Source organism: Ranitomeya variabilis, chromosome 1 (assembly GCF_051348905.1).
Source record: "Ranitomeya variabilis isolate aRanVar5 chromosome 1, aRanVar5.hap1, whole genome shotgun sequence".
Lineage (NCBI taxonomy): Eukaryota > Metazoa > Chordata > Amphibia > Anura > Dendrobatidae > Ranitomeya > Ranitomeya variabilis.
The window spans coordinates 1,004,969,243-1,004,987,288 of record NC_135232.1 but is presented as its reverse complement, the minus strand read 5'-3'; the positions used below and the strand labels follow the sequence as shown (position 1 = coordinate 1,004,987,288).

At 46.2% G+C, this 18,046-nt stretch overlaps 1 protein-coding gene across 1 annotated transcript in view; it reads left to right on the top strand.

Annotated features, from left to right (window-relative positions):
* The first annotated feature begins 14,933 nt into the window (after positions 1-14,933).
* The window catches only part of SCRG1 (stimulator of chondrogenesis 1), an 84,847-nt gene continuing 81,734 nt past the window's right edge, over positions 14,934-18,046 (top strand). Inside the window, exon 1 of the mRNA XM_077270703.1 lies at positions 14,934-15,010. The gene's annotated coding sequence lies outside the window, so the exon portion shown is untranslated. The remainder of the gene's footprint in view (positions 15,011-18,046) is intronic.

Genomic DNA, 18,046 nt, shown 5'->3' with positions numbered 1-18,046 from the left:
TCCCACAACTCGTATCTTTTCTGATATTCTTCTCCGTCCCCCAGATGATATGGCTAGGACGCACCCGTATGACGGTAGGCCTGGAGTTCTTCCGGGACCCTAGTGTCGCCCCTCTCCCACAATTGCCCCCTATGTCTGTTTAGGTGATTTAGGTGAGACAGCCAACCTATAATTAACTGTCCTGCCGCTGTTTGAAGTAATGCTTGGAGCCCAATACTTCCTCGGCGTTCTGGCCACCGGCTACGCGCCTCAGTAGGATGTTGCCGATCTCGGGGCATGACTCCTACTGGTATTATCTCCTTTTTGCTGTGATCTCGTTTCTCACTGCTTCACAATAAACCTCGCTTCTTGTCCTTTCTTAAGATACCGCCGCAAATCAGTGCAGGCGCGGTTCCGTAACGTTCTGTTCTGTTCTGACCCCCCTGAATCTTCTCAAGCAACCCCTTCTCTCACTAGGTGTTGCCTGGGCAAAACCCAGTCAGCTTCTTCTCTCACTTTCTATCCAACCCCCAGTTTTACCAGATTGTGAGGAGTGGTCTAATGCATTGATTTTCAACCTTTTTTGAGCCGCGGCACACTTTTTATACTTACTTACAGTACATATTCTACATATAGTTAATAATATAGATTCTAAATGTATTTATACTCACTCAGTGTGAAACCTGATAAACACAAAAAGGATATCCTGGCAGGAATGGTGGAAAGACACACACGAAGCTCTTCCTCAACAGTTCTCAGTCTCTCCCTGTTTTTATTTTTTTTTGTGCACATGCCCTAACCCTACCCCTAACCCTACCCCTAACCCTACCCCTAACCCTAACCCTACCCCTAACCCTAGTTCTAACCCTAGTTCTAACCCTAACCCTAGTGGAAAAAGAAAAAAAATATTTTCTTTTTTTTTATTATTGTCAGTACCTATGGGGGTGATAAGGGGGGGTCATTTACTATTTTTTTATTTTGATCACTGTGATAGGTTATATCTCAGGGATCAAAATATACCTGGAACGAATCTGCCAGCCGGCAGATTCGGCGGGCGCACTGCGTATGCGCCCGCCATTTTGGAAGATGGCGGTGCCCATGGAGAAGACGGACGGACACCGGGAGGCCCGGTAAGTATGAGGGAGGGGATCTGAGCATGGGGGGTGGATCGGAGGACGGGGGGGTGGCATCGGAGCACGGGGGAGCGGGCAGGAGGACGGGGGAGCGGACAGGACGACGGAGGGGAGCGGAGCACCGGACGGAGGACCGGAGAGGAGATCGGTGGTGGTGGGGGGGTACATAAGTGTTTCCAGCCATGGCCGATGATATTGCAGCATCGGCCATGGCTGGATTGTAATATTTCACCAGTTTTCTAGGTGAAATATTACAAATCGCTCTGATTGGCAGTTTCACTTTCAACAGCCAATCAGAGCGATCGTAGCCACGAGGGGGTGAAGGCACCCCCCCTTGGGTGAAGTACCATTCCCCCTGTCCCTGCAGATCGGGTGAAATTGGAGTTAACCTTTTCACCCGATCTGCAGGGACGCGATCATTCCATGACGCCACATAGGCGTCATGGGTCGGATTGGCACCGACTTTCATGACGCCTACGTGGCATCAAAGGTCGGGAAGGGGTTAATGAGCTGTTGCTGACTTAATGATTATACACAGCATTATTGGCGGGCATTACCTTGGCGGCGTGTGTTATGGACCTGGTGGTTAGGTGCACCTGGAATGACCTGATGGCTAAACTAAAAGACAGGACAAGCTCTGGGAAGTGGGAACTCTGCTGACCGCAAATCCTAATCCTAACACACACACAAGAAATAGCTGTGGAGCGTACCTAACTCTCCCTAGACGCCTCTTCACAGCCTAAGAGCTAACTACCCCTAAAGATAGGAAAATAAGCCTTACCTTGCCTCAGAGAAATTCCCCCAAAGATAAAGGCAGCCCCCCACATATATTAACTGTGAGTTAAGAGGAAAGTCACAAACACAGGGATGAAACAGGTTTCAGCAAAGGAGGCCAGACTTACTAGATAGACTGAGGATAGGAAAGGAATCTATGCGGTCAGCACAAAAAACTACAAAAAGCCACGCAGAGTGTGCAAAAAGACCCCCGCACCGACTCACGGTGTGGAGGTGCCACTCTGCAACCCAGAGCTTCCAGCTAGCAAGGCAATATCATGTTAGCAAGCTGGACTAGAACTTAGCAAGCACTAAGAAACATATTCAGTACACAATGAACAACAAATGAACCAGCAGGGACTTAGCTTTTGCTGGAGTAGACAGGTCATCAGAAAGATCCGAGAGAGATCTGAACCAGTACTAATACATTGACAGCTGGCATGGAGTAACGATCAGAGTGGAGTTAAATAGAGAAGCCAGCCTAGCCGCAAACGAGGGCAGCTGGGGAAGCAACCTCAGAACCAGCAGTTCCACTCACAGCCACCAGAGGGAGTCCACGGACAGAACTCGCCATTCATGACCATTCATGACCACAGGAGGGAGTTCGAGAACGGAATTCACAACAGTACCCCCCCTTGAGGAGGGGTCACCGAACCTTCACCAGAGCCCCCAGGTCGATCAGGACGAGCCAAATGAAAGGCACGAACCAACTCGGCCGCATGGACATCGGAGGCAAAAACCCAGGAATTATCCTCCTGACCATAACCCTTCCATTTGACCAGGTACTGAAGTCTCCGTCTCGAAATACGAGAATCCAAAATCTTCTCCACCACATACTCCAACTCCCTCTCGACCAACACCGGGGCAGGAGGGTCAACGGAGGGAACCATAGGCGCCACATATCTCCGCAACAACGACCTATGGAACACATTATGGATGGCAAAAGAAGCTGGAAGGGCCAAACGAAACGACACAGGATTGAGAATTTCAGAAACCTTATAAGGACCAATGAAACGAGGCTTAAACTTAGGAGAAGAAACCTTCATAGGGACATGACGAGACGACAACCAAACCAAATCCCCAACACGAAGTCGGGGACCAACACAGCGACGGCGGTTGGCGAAACGTTGAGCCTTCTCCTGGGACAACATCAAATTGTCCACTACATGATTCCAAATTTGCTGCAACCTGTCCACCACAGAATCCACACCAGGACAGTCCGAAGGCTCAACCTGTCCTGAAGAAAAACGAGGATGAAAACCAGAATTACAAAAAAAAGGCGAAACCAAAGTAGCCGAACTGGCCCGATTATTAAGGGCGAAATCAGCCAATGGCAAGAAGGTCACCCAATCATCCTGATCAGCAGAAACAAAGCATCTCAGATAGGTCTCCAAAGTCTGATTAGTTCGTTCAGTTTGGTCATTTGTCTGAGGATGGAAAGCCGAAGAGAAAGACAAATCAATGCCCATCTTAGCACAAAAGGACCGCCAAAACCTTGAAACAAACTGGGAACCTCTGTCCGACACGATGTTCTCCGGAATGCCATGCAAACGAACCACATGCTGGAAAAATAGTAGAACCAAATCAGAGGAGGAAGGTAATTTAGGCAAGGGTACCAAATGGACCATTTTAGAGAAGCGATCACAAACCACCCAGATGACCGACATCCTTTGAGAGACAGGGAGATCTGAAATAAAATCCATGGAAACATGCATCCAAGGCCTTTTCGGGACTGGCAAGGGCAAAAGTAACCCACTGGCACGAGAACAGCAGGACTTGGCCCGAGCACAAGTCCCACAGGACTGCACAAAAGAACGTACATCCCGTGACAAGGAAGGCCACCAAAAGGTCCTAGCCACCAAATCTCTGGTACCAAAAATCCCAGGATGACCAGCCAAGACCGAACAATGAACCTCAGAGATAACTCTACTAGTCCATCTATCAGGGACAAACAGTTTCTCCGCTGGACAACAGTCAGGTCTATCAGCCTGATACTCCTGCAGCGCCCGCCGCAAATCAGGTGAGATGGCAGACAGAATTACCCCCTCTTTGAGATTACCAGCCGGCTCAGGAACTCCCAGGGAATCAGGCACAAAACTCCTTGAAAGGGCATCGGCCTTCACATTCTTAGAACCCGGAAGGTATGAAACCACAAAATTGAAACGGGAGAAAAACAGCGACCATCGAGCCTGTCTAGGATTCAACCGCTTAGCAGACTCGAGATAAGTCAAATTCTTGTGATCCGTCAAGACCACTACGCGATGCTTGGCTCCCTCAAGCCAATGTCGCCACTCCTCAAACGCCCACTTCATAGCCAACAACTCCCGATTGCCAACATCATAATTACGATCAGCAGGTGAAAACTTTCTAGAAAAGAAAGCACATGGCTTCATCACAGAGCCATCAGAAGATCTTTGAGACAAAACAGCCCCTGCTCCAATCTCAGAAGTATCAACCTCGACCTGAAAAGGGAGCGAAACATCTGGCTGACACAACATAGGGGCCGAAGAGAAACGACGTTTCAACTCCCGAAAAGCCTCAACGGCCGCAGAGGACCAATTCACCACATCAGCACCTTTTTTGGTCAAATTAGTCAATGGTTTAACAACACTAGAAAAATTAGCGATGAAGCGACGGTAAAAATTAGCAAAGCCCAGGAATTTCTGAAGGCTCTTCACAGATGTAGGCTGAGTCCAATCATAAATGGCCTGAACTTTAACAGGATCCATCTCGATAGTAGAAGGGGAAAAAATGAAGCCCAAAAAGGAAACCTTCTGAACTCCGAAGAGACATTTAGACCCCTTCACAAACAAAGAATTAGCACGAAGAACCTGGAACACCATTCTGACCTGCTTCACATGAGACTCCCAATCATCCGAAAAGACCAAAATATCATCCAAATATACAATCATGAACCTATCCAAATACTTTCGGAAGATGTCATGCATAAAGGACTGAAACACAGATGGAGCATTAGAAAGCCCGAATGGCATCACCAGGTACTCAAAATGGCCCTCGGGCGTATTAAATGCTGTTTTCCATTCATCGCCTTGTTTAATACGCACGAGATTATACGCCCCTCGAAGATCTATCTTGGTGAACCAACTAGCCCCCTTAATCCGAGCAAACAAACCAGACAGTAGAGGCAAAGGGTACTAAAATTTGACCGTGATTTTATTGAGAAGGCGGTAATCTATACAAGGTCTCAGAGAACCATCCTTCTTGGCCACAAAAAAGAACCCTGCTCCCAACGGTGACGACGACGGGCGAATATGCCCCTTCTCCAAGGACTCCTTTATATAACTCCGCATAGCGGCGTGTTCCGGCACAGATAAATTGAAAAGCCGTCCCTTAGGAAATTTACTACCAGGAATCAAATTAATAGCACAATCACAATCCCTATGAGGAGGTAGGGCACTGCATTTGGGCTCATCAAATACATCTCGGTAATCCGACAAAAACTCAGGGACTTCAGAAGGAGTAGAAGGAGAAATTGACAACAACGGAACGTCACCATGTACCCCTTGACAACCCCAACTGGACACCGACATTGATTTCCAATCCAATACTGGATTATGGACCTGTAGCCATGGCAAACCCAACACGACCACATCATGCAAATTATGCAACACCAAAAAGCAAACATCTTCCTGATGTGCAGGAGCCATGCACATGGTCAACTGAGTCCAGTACTGAGGTTTATTCTTGGCCAAAGGCGTAGCATCAATTCCCCTTAATGGAATAGGATACTGCAAGGGCTCCAAGAAAAAACCACAGCGCCTGGCAAACTCCAAGTCCATCAAATTCAGGGCAGCACCTGAGTCCACAAATGCCATAACAGAGTAGGACGACAAAGAGCAAATCAGAGTAACGGACAAAAGAAATTTAGGCTGTACAGTACCAATGGTGACAGACCTAGCGAACCGCTTAGAGCGCTTAGGACAATCAGAGATAGCATGACTGGAGTCACCACAGTAAAAACACAGCCCATTCTGATGTCTGTGTTCTTGCCGTTCAGCTCTGGTCAAAGTCCTATCACATTCCATAGGCTCAGGCCTCTGCTCAGAGGACACAACCAAATGGCGCACAACCTTGCGTTTACGCAAGCGCCGATCGATCTGAATGGCCAAGGACATTGATTCATTCAGACCAGCAGGCGTGGGAAACCCCACCATAACATCCTTAAGGGCTTCAGAAAGACCTTTTCTGAAAATTGCTGCAAGGGCACACTCATTCCATTGAGTAAGCACAGACCACTTTCTAAACTTCTGGCAATATACCTCCGCTTCATCCTGACCTTGACACAAAGCCAGCAGGATTTTCTCTGCCTGATCCACAGAGTTAGGTTCGTCATAAAGCAATCCAAGCGCCAGAAAAAACGCATCTACATTAAGCAATGCAGGATCTCCTGGCGCAAGGGAGAATGCCCAGTCTTGTGGGTCGCCACGTAACAAAGAAATAATGATTTTTACTTGCTGAATGGGGTCACCAGAGGAGCGGGGTTTCAAAGCAAAAAACAGTTTACAATTATTTTTGAAATTCAGAAATTTAGATCTATCTCCAAAAAACAAATCAGGAATTGGAATTCTAGGCTCTAACATAGGATTCTGAACTACATAATCTTGAATGCTTTGTACCCTCGCAGTGAGGTGATCATCACAAGAGGACAGACCTTGAATGTCCATATCTACACCTGAGTCCTGAACCACCCAAAGGTTAAGGGGAAAAGAAAGGCAAAACACACTGCAGAGAAAAAAAAATGGTCTCAGAACTTCTCTTATCTCTCTATTGAGATGAATTAACACTTTGTAGGCCAGCTGTACTGTTATGGACCTGGTGGTTAGGTGCACCTGGAATGACCTGATGGCTAAACTAAAAGACAGGACAAGCTCTGGGAAGTGGGAACTCTGCTGACCGCAAATCCTAATCCTAACACACACACAAGAAATGTGCTGTGGAGCGTACCTAACTCTCCCTAGACGCCTCTTCACAGCCTAAGAGCTAACTACCCCTAAAGATAGGAAAATAAGCCTTACCTTGCCTCAGAAAAATTCCCCCAAAGATAAAGGCAGCCCCCCACATATATTAACTGTGAGTTAAGAGGAAAGTCACAAACACAGGGATGAAACAGGTTTCAGCAAAGGAGGCCAAACTTACTAGATAGACTGAGGATAGGAAAGGAATCTATGCGGTCAGCACAAAAAACTACAAAAAGCCACGCAGAGTGTGCAAAAAGACCCCCGCACCGACTCACGGTGCGGAGGTGCCACTCTGCAACCCAGAGCTTCCAGCTAGCAAGGCAATATCATGTTAGCAAGCTGGACTAGAACTTAGCAAGTACTAAGAAACATATTCAGTACACAATGAACAACAAATGAACCAGCAGGGACTTAGCTTTTGCTGGAGTAGACAGGTCATCAGAAAGATCCGAGAGAGATCTGAACCAGTACTAATACATTGACAGCTGGCATGGAGTAACGATCGGAGTGGAGTTAAATAGAGAAGCCAGCCTAGCCACAAACGAGGGCAGCTGGGGAAGCAATCTCAGAACCAGCAGTTCCACTCACAGCCACCAGAGGGAGTCCACGGACAGAACTCGCCGAAGTACCATTCATGACCACAGGAGGGAGTTCGAGAATGGAATTCACAACAGGCGGGCAAATGCGAGAGTCTCTCCGCTCTCAGGATGACGCACCGGCCTCGGTGACGTCATTAAGTCGCGCGAGCATTCAAAGCTCGCGCATGTGTTATTCCGTGACTGCGCATCGCTTCGCATCGCTGCACATTGCCGGGGAACAAAACAAAGGGGGCACCATAGTTTGGGGAACTTTCCCCGTGGCACACCCGACCATGTGTCGCGGCACACTAGTGTGCCGCGGAACACTGGTTGAAAATCACTGGTCTAATGCATAGTACCCTTAGCTCCCCCTGGAGGCCAGATGGTGAAGTGTATTGGTGCCTGTGATACCTGGTCAGGTGAACTTCTTCAGTGCAATCAGACGTACCATCACTCCCCTTAGTGGCAGAGCGATGTTACTGCAATGACCAGGTCTCTGGGGCGCTGCACTCCCCCCCGGTTAAATCCAGTACTCCTGGACTGGGAAGTAAACAACAATACATGTCAGAAAAACGCCATAGAAGAAAAGAAAAGGCAGCACTCACCTATGGAGACTTCTGTTAATCGAGTTGCTTTTAATCCATAAAATTCAGAATTTTACAAATAGATGCGGTGTAGGCTAAGGCATAGGAGTGAAGAGGGAGCGGTGGAGACAGAACAGACGACGGCCGTTTCGCTCTTACGAGCTTCTACGGGTCCATGTGTGCTGTATCGGTAACGTCATTTCCTTTATCGGGTGAAGGACGTACCGCACGTGAAGTGAATACATACATAATTAAAATCAACAACACATTTACAATTTAATTCGGATTTAAATAAAGATGGCCATATCTAATTATCTAATTTATTCTATGGCGTGCATCTTAAATGTATCATCTTCCAAGGCTGAGCACCACCAGAACTTCTAAAGGAAGCATTACTCCCTAAGCATTACCACTCCGCAGGTGCACTTGCTATATATGAACTATTGCAGTACGTTTAGTGCCAACCATCTGTTTTTCTTTATTCTGGTCATCGACATGTCAGAAAAAGACATACAAATTTTTGAAATGCTTTGAACAAGTACAATTTTTAACAGTGCTTCCCTTTATGGGAGGTGAGAACTCTTAAACGTTACAAAACAGGAACATGGTTAAATATTTTAAGTAACAGATTATAAATAACTTCTCTTACCCAGCCGGGTATTCTACTTAAGTGCAAATTCTGAACAATAGTTTAACTGCTCCTTTAAGGGCGTATAAGCTGAACCCACTAAAGGCTTACTATAAAACTCTATAATATAAATTAACTTTTTGTTCTAAGTGCAACACTTTCCTATTGACTCTCTGATTCATCTGATGCAGGACCGCCTGTCTATCTGCCCAGGCCTACTGCCTCTCTCTCAATTCACAGTATAAGATTGGTCAACCATCTCTCTATGGTTTTCAGGAGGACTCCCTAACCTCTACAGGTTTGTTTTTTCCCTGAAATTCAGCTTTCAGTTCTTTCCTGTCCTCAGTCTTTTAATAACATTATTAAACATTTGCGATAACTAACTAACTGACTACACATTACTTGCCACACACAACATTATTGCTGTTCACTTTCTTTAAGGCAACATTATACATTAAGTGCAACTAGTGAACCTTCCCTTTAAGAGGGAACCAAGTCTCTTTGAGGTAGTGCAACTTCTCAAGTTGCAAGTCTGTCTACAGCAGGAACTCCTGTGCTGTTTCCAGGAACAGTTTCCTCGAAAAGAGTTCCTTTTCTTGTAAAACCAGTAGGGGGCACCCTTAATAAGGTGCAAACTATTTACAAGGCAGTTTGTGAACCATTCACCGTCCATGATTCGGCAGTCTGTTTCAAAATAGGGGGTGTAAAAGGAGCAAAACAAAAAGAAGCAAAATGAGAGGGATCCCGGGTCAACTAAGGGATCCCTTTAAAAGTAACCCTGGTCGGGTTTCAGTAGCAGCAAGGAGAAAAAGAATTAAAAGAACTATTTACAGTTTGTAGAATTTTAAGGCTTCATTCTGACTGATCAGGAGGTGGCCTTCTTCCGGGCCTTACCTGGCAAGTGGCCCTCGGTGGTCTGGGAAGGCCCGATCCTCATCCAGGCAACAGCGGCGCCCCTCTTTGGGCCACCCTTCTCAGCCGAGAACGGGCACGACCCATAGGCACACGATGGGTCGGGATATTCTGATGGTCCGCAGCGGAGGGTTCTGCCACATTTTCTGCAGTGGGTACAACCTCCGGAGTCCCAGCAGCGACCTGGAGAGTAATGCACCGCTGAACGCCCCTGGCCGTCCAGCCAACCTCCCTCTGCCACCGGGTGTAGGTCACGGCATCTCCGGGTTCTAAGTTGCGGTCCACATCATACTTTCCACCGCAAGGCTCCACTTCCCTCCGGTCGACGCGGACCTGCAGCGGCTCTCCGGTCTCCTGAATAACTCCCCTTCCTTCCCGGGAGTTGAAGAAAACCACTACACCCCACTGCGACGGTGGGACCTCCACAGCACCCGTCAGGTCGACCAGGGCCGCAGGTTGGGGCCTCTTCCTCCATGCTGCCATCAGGCGCCGTAGGTGCTCCGCCGTCGGCAGGATCCTCAGGTCCGTCGTCTGCTGCTCATGCTCTGCCGGTGGGGCCTGGAGGTCTGCCGCGGTCGGGATGGATAGAGCGGGGGACACTGGGGACAGGCGGATCTCCGTAGGCTGGCCCGACCGGGAGATCACACAGTCATCAGCCTCCTGGCGGTGTGCTAACCGCCGGGCCTTGGCCGCAGCCACCCACTCCTCAGATGGCTGCCAGCTGGGTCTCCCCATCGGTAGCTCCGTGAGGGCCAGTCCTTGCAGCGACGGCGACTCCGGGGCTGCTATGGGTGATGCAGCCTCGTGCTGGATCGGGTCATCCCCATGCGGTGCTTCGGACATCGCCATCTTTGTCCCCTCCTCTGGGTCTTCTTCCCGTGCTCTTTTCCGGGGGCGGCCCCGTCTCCATGGTCTCCACCCTCCAAAGAGGATGAGAAGGCGGACGGACACGTCCTCAGGATGCAGTAATATTTAGACTGGGCGGCCATTGTCTTGCACGCTCTCCAGCTCGTTCACGCCCACATCACGCCCTTCTTCTTCTCCTGTGCTTTTCTTAGCGCTGTAATGAAGGCAATTTTGGTGGGAATTCTTGGTGGTAACAGCAATAAATCACGGTTTAGGCGCAAGTCAATCACAGTTCCAAGACACACATGACCTGTTTCTTCAGGCTTAAGTAGTTCCTGTTCGTGACACCAAGTTTGGACCGCCCCCAGACGCAGGGCCGCGGGGTAGTCGGTACCGGGCCTCTCTGTCTCAGTTCTGTGGTTGTCACAGTGGCCTGACCCGGTCCGTGACCCTGCTAAGGGGTGTCCAATTAAAGGTAGTGGTGCATGGTGCGATGAAATAACGAGGACACAGGGTTGCAGTCTCTTTACTTCTTTACTGTAGGCTTCAGGATCCTCAATCCGGAGCACCGCTAACAGGGCTGGCTGAGACCGGCCAGTCCGAAGGCACATCCAGAGTTCCTTTCACAGGTGGAAATCAGTGCCTACCTTCTAGCGCCTGTGTGTTGTAGTCCTTCCCTGCTGAGCACCACGGGATAGTCCTCACAACTGTTGTGTCTGTTCTGATGTTCTTCCCACAACTCGTATCTTTTCTGATATTCTTCTCCGTCCCCCAGATGATATGGCTAGGACGCACCCGTATGACGGGTAGGCCTGGAGTTCTTCCGGGACCCTAGTGTCGCCCCTCTCCCACAATTGCCCCCTATGTCTGCTTAGGTGATTTAGGTGAAACAGCCAACCTATAATTAACTGTCCTGCCGCTGTTTGAAGTAATGCTTGGAGCCCAATACTTCCTCGGCGTTCCGGCCACCGGCTACGCGCCTCAGTAGGATGTTGCCGATCTCGAGGCACGACTCCTACTGGTATTATCTCCTTTTTGCTGTGAACTAGTTTCTCACTGCTTCACAATAAACCTCGCTTCTTGTCCTTTCTTAAGATACCGCCGCAAATTAGTGCAGGCGCGGTTCCGTAACGTTCTGTTCTGTTCGCTAGCCCTCTGTCAGGATCCCACCCCTGACAGGGACCCCCCTGAATCTTCTCAAGCAACCCCTTCTCTCACTAGGTGTTGCCTGGGCAAAACCCAGTCAGCTTCTTCTCTCACTTTCTATCCAACCCCCAGTTTTACCAGATTGTGAGGAGTGGTCTAATGCATAGTACCCTTAGCTCCCCCTGGAGGCCAGACGGTGAAGTGTATTGGTGCCTGTGATACCTGGTCAGGTGAACTCCTTCAGTGCAATCAGACGTACCATCACTCCCCTTAGTGGCAGAGCGATGTTACTGCAACGACCAGATCTCTGGGGCGCTGCATACACTTCAACTGTGAGAGACAGAATCTAAAAATAGAAAACAGAAAATCACATTGTATTATTTTTAAATAATTAAATTGCATTTTATTGTATGAAGTATTTGATCACCTACCAACATGCAAGAATTCTGTCTCTCACAGACCTGTTAATTTTTCTTTAAGAAGCCCTCCTACTCTGCACTCATTACTTCTATTAATTGCACCTGTTTGAACTCATTACCTGTATAAAAAACACATGTCCCCACAATCAATCACACTCCAACCTCTCCACCATGGCCAAGACCAAAGGGCTGCCTGGGGACACCAGGGATAAAATTGTAGACTTGCACAAGGCTTGGATAGGCTACAGGAAAATAGGAAAGCAGCTTGGTGAGAAGGCAACAATTGTTGGCACAATTATTAGGAATGGAACAAATGGAATGGAAGAAACACAAGATGACTGTTAATCTTCCTCGGTCTGGGACTCCATGCAAGATCTCGCCTCGTAAGGTAAGGATGATTCTGAGAAAGGTCAGGAATCAGCCCAGAACTACATGGGAGGAATCAGTCAAGGACTTGAAGAGAGCTGGGACCACAGTCTCAAACATTACCATTAGTAACACACTACGCTGTAATTAATTAAAATGCTGAAGGGCACAAAGATCCCCATGCTCACACCAGCACATGTACAGGCCTGTTTTAAGTTTGCCAATGACCATCTGGATGATGCAGAGAAGGCATGGGAGAAGGTTATGTGGTCAGATGAGAGCAAAATAGAACTTTTTGGTATCAACTCCACTCACCATCTTTAGAGGAAAAAGAAGTATGAGCACAACTCCAAGAACACAGTCATGAAGCATGGTGGACAAAACTTTGGGGGTACTTTTCTGCGAAGGGGATAGGACGATTGAAGGGAGGATGGATGGGGTCATCTATCACAGGATTTTGGCCAAGAACCTCCTGTAAGATGGCCACCGGACAAGTACTTGAGGGGAGAAATGTGTCATCGCGGCTATTGGCTGCAGTGATGTGAGCTCAGAAGTATGCTCCAGCAACTATAGTTCTGCCAGAGTTATTTGGCCATTCCAGGGCCGAGTTTTCCGAGCGGTAACAAGAGATGGGTCGAAATGACCGCTCACATATCCCAACCCAGGGGCGTGGTTTGGCAGATAAAATGGAGGCCGAGTCTTTCATTCAGTGCCTGTGGTTGGAGGTGTGGCGACCTTCAGTGAGTGTTGCTAAAGGCACTTACCTTAGTGGCCGGACCCACAGTGCTACATAGACTACTTACTTTCAGTTTGTTTTCACCTCCAGTGTGTGTTGCTAAGGGCACTGACCTGAGCGGGCGGACCCTCAGTGTTATATGAACAACTTATTTCCAGTTTGTTTTCACTTTGTGCCAGAAAAAGCTGTGTTTTGTTTTGCTGTCCAGAGTGGTTTATGGACTTCAAATAAACTTGCTTGGACATTTCAACAATACAGCGTCCTGTGCCTACCTCAAGCGCAGCTGAGTGAGTACAGTCTTCTACAGAGCATTGAAGATGGGTCGTGACTGGGTCTTCCAGCATAACAATGACACAAAACACACAACCAGGGCAACTAAGGAGTGGCTCCATAAGAAGCATTTCAAGGTCCTGGAGTTGCCTAGCCAGTCAGACCTGAACCCATTAGAAAATCTTTGGAGGGAACTGAAACTCAATGTTACCAAGCTCCGAAACCTGAAAGATCTGAAGAAGATCTGTATGGAGGAGTAAGCCAAAACCCTTGCTGTATAGTGTGCAAACTTGGTCAAGAACCCCAGAAAAAAAGTCTTACCTTGCCTGACCATCTGACTTCTGTAATTGCAAAAAACGATTTCTGTTACAAACATTAAGTTCTATTTTTCTATTGTATTAAATACTTATTTCATGCAATAAAATGCAAATTAATTCTGCAAAATGAGCAACTTTGGTCTTGTTTAATTGGGGCCCCAGTCTCTCCTAATATGAATTTTACACACCCTGCCATTCCCATTATTCTGTCACCCTTGAGCATGGGTAAAAGATATATAAATTGCAATATACTGTATTTTTGGTCCCCAATTACAATGCCTCAACAATCTGCTTTTGTATGTATCATCAAATAATGCCGTAACCATTATATGTTTATTTATTTGTATAATGTCCTAGACTTGTGCTATGCCATATGGTTATACTTTTTAAATCTCAAACTATAATATGTCTGCAATTTAAAGAGGATATTCGGGACTTAAAAAAAATAAATGTGCCTAAGCATTAACAGGCAAGTAGCTGCTACCTACCTTCCTGTTGTGCCCGCTGCCATTCTGCATCGGCACAGAGCGGTCACAGACTTCCACTGATGCCACGTCAACAGAGTGGCAGTTTCTTTTCCTGTTTACAGGGTCGGGACTATTGGTGCCATGCTGATAGACAGCTGGCTCTGAACTGCCTAACTGTGGGAAGCTGTCTGTCAATCAGCATAAAACCAGTAGTCCGGCCCTGTCAACAGAAAGAGGCTTTGCTCTGTTGACAAGGAGCAGCTGAAACTCCGGCTGGAGCGGTCAATGACCAGTGCCTGGTACAATAGACAAGTAATTGACTCTGTTAGCAACTACATGCCTGTTAGTGCTTAGGCAGATTGTTTTTTTTTTTTTTAAATCCTGGATATCTACTTTAATGTCTGCACTACAACAAGATGTCACAATTACTATGTTGCTTTTTCTTTTTTCCTTTTCTAGTCATTATGTTATTAATCACTCTTAATTTATTAATGTTGGATGTGAGGATGATCAAAAATAAACTACTAGCAAACTACTAGCACTGTGTTCTGCCTGTGAATCAATTGCCCTTATAAGAATATCTATAAAGGAGGCTTGTGTTTAGGCCTGGAAGTAAGAAGATCATGGATGTCCTAGGGATTTGACTTGGTTGAAGAAATCTGTTATTCCCAGTTACCTCTGGCCAACGCTGGCAAGAAGTAAGAGGTTGTCACAGCTAAACAAAGCTACATTTATGCTTCTTGCTCTCAGTCAAGTCAGCCCACTCCCCCGTCCCAGCGTTTTTCTTTGGCCCCATCACTAGCACTGTACCTCATTCTGCACACGTTAGAGCAGCACTGGTCTAAAAAGCATCCAGAAGTTTCACAGAAGGGACAGGTAAGGTCTTCTACATTCATAAGTGCTAGCAATGACTAAAAGGAAGGGATTTGTTCAAATGTAGCAGATGTCAATTGGGTTATTTAATTCCACTGAGCTAGATTGTGCTTCGTATTAAATTTTCTATAATTTTCTACCCTGTTCCTATTTCTATGAATAATACATTTTGTTCAGCATTATGCCACAATTACCTTTTTACATGCTACCAATCAATAGAGCTGTGACAACAAAGAAGTTAAAAGCTTTCTATCATTTCATAGAATTGAAATAAAAACAAACACAAGTAATTTTAAAAAATGTATGTGCTAAAGGTTTTCATCGCAGTTGCAGGGGGTGATTTCTTACACACAATTCACTTTCCATTGAAAAATAGAATTGCCAACCCTTCAGAACCTCAGTCTGACTTTATAGAAAACATTGAACAGTATCTACAAGAATGACTTTATGAAGTCTGACTTGTCAACACATGGAGTCAAAAATTCCAATGGCCACTATAAGATATTAAGATATTAAAGACAATGAAAATTAAATACTTTTTACCAAAATGTAAATATAACGAGCCAAAAGATTTTGATGTTATAGCTCATGATTAGAGAAAGTTTAATATAATGTCATTGTCAGATTTGTTTCCTTGGTCTTAAAGTGAACCATTCAGCTGATACATACTGCCCAATTTGTAAGCAGCATGTATCAGGCACTGGCTGTATGATCTCAGCCAGGCATATTTGGCTCTATATGATGCAGCGGACAGGGAGGTCCCTTCTACCCTCCTGCTGCCTGGATTAACAGGTCTCTAATTACATTAGGCATAGACCTATTAATTCAAAGCAGTGGGCGGGGAAAGGCATTGGCCAAGTCCCCAAAACCAAAAATGTACAGTTTACATTCAAAAGTTTACGTACCCCAGCAGAATTTTTGCTTTATTGGCCTTTTTTCAGAGAATATGAATGATAGCACCAAAACTTTTTCTCCACTCATGGTTAGTAGTTGGGTGAACATGGTTATTGTCAAACTACTGTGTTTTCCCTTTTTAACCCCTTCACCCCAAGGGTGGTTTGCACGTTAATGACCGGGCCAATTTTTACAATTCTGACCACTGTCCCTTTATGAGGTTATAACTCTGGAACGCTTCAACGGATCTTGGCGATTCTGACACTGTTTTCTCGTGACATATTGTACTTCATGATAGTGGTAAAATTTCTTCGATATAACTTGCGTTTATTTGTTAAAAAAATGAATATTTGGCGAAAATTTTGAAAATTTCGCAATTTTCCAACTTTGAATTTTTATGCCCTTAAATCACAGACATATGTCACGCAAAATACTTAATAAGTAACATTTCCCACATGTCTACTTTACATCAGCACAATTTTGGAACCAAAATTTTTTTTGTGACGGAGTTATAAGGGTTAAAAGTTGACCAGCAATTTCTCATTTTTACAACACCATTTTTTTTTTAGGGACCACATCTCATTTGAAGTCATTTTGAGGGGTCTATATGATAGAAAATACCCAAGTGTGACACCATTCTAAAAACTGCACCCCTCAAGGTACTCAAAACCACTTTCAAGAAGTTTATTAACCCTTCAGGTGTTTCACAGGAATTTTTGGAATGTTTAAATAAAAATGAACATTTAACTTTTTTTCACACAAAATTTATTTCAGCTCCAATTTGTTTTATTTTACCAAGGGTAACAGGAGAAAATAGACCCCAAAATTTGTTGTACAATTTGTCCTGAGTAAGATGGTACCCCATATGTGGGGGTAAACCACTGTTTGGGCGCATGGCAGAGCTCGGAAGGAAAGGAGCGCCATTTGACTTTTCAATGCAAAATTGACTGGAATTGAGATGGGACGCCATGTTGCATTTGGAGAGCCCCTGATGTGCCTAAACATTGGATCCTCCCACAAGTGACACCATTTTGGAAAGTAGACCCCCTAAGGAACTTATCTAGATGTGTGGTGAGCACTTTGACCCAACAAGTGCTTCACAGAAGTTTATAATGCAGAGCCGTAAAAATAAAAAATCATATTTTTTCACAAAAATGATATTTTCGCCCCCAATTTTTTATTTTCCCAAGGGTAAGAGAAGAAATTGGACCCCAATAATTGTTGTGCAATTTGTCCTGAGTACGCTGATACCCCATATGTGGGTGTAAACCATTGTTTGGGCGCAGGGCAGAGCTCGGAAGGGAAGGAGCGCCATTTGGAATGCAGACTTAAATGGATTGGTCTGCAGGCGTCACGTTGCATTTGCAGAGCCCCTGATGTACCCAAACAGTACAAACCCCCCACAAGTGACCCCATATTGGAAACTAGACCCCCCAAGGAACTTATCTAGATGTGTTGTGAGAACTTTGAACCCCCAAGTGTTTCACTGCAGTTTACAACGCAGAGCCGTGAAAATAAAAAATCTTTTTTTTCCCACAAAACTTATTTTTTGGCCCCCAGTTTTGTATTTTCCCAAGGGTAGCAGGAGAAATTGGACCCCAAAAGATGATGTCCAATTTGTCCTGAGTACGCTGATACCCCATATGTTGGGGTAAACCCCTGTTTGGGCACACGGGAGAGCTCTGAAGGGAAGGAGCACTGTTTTCCTTTTTCAACGCAGAATTGGCTGGAATTCAGATCAGATGCCATGTCCCGTTTGGAGAGCCCCTGATGTGCCTAACCAGTGGAAACCCCCAATTATAACTGAAACCCTAATCCAAACACACCACTTACCCTAATCCCAACAGTAACCCTAACCACTCCTCTAACCCAGACACACCCAACCCTATTCCCAACCGTAAATGTAATCCAAACCCTAACCCTATCTTTAGCCCCAACCCTAACTGTAGCCCCAACCCTAGCCCCAACCCTAGCCCTAACCCTAGCAATAACCCTAGCCCTATCACTAGCCCTAACACTAGCCGTAACACTAGCCCTAACCCTAACCCTAGCCCTAACCCTAGCCCCAACCCTAGCCCTAACCCTAGCCCTAACCCTAGCCCTAACCCTAGCCCCAGCCCTAGCCCTAACCCTAGCCCTAACCCT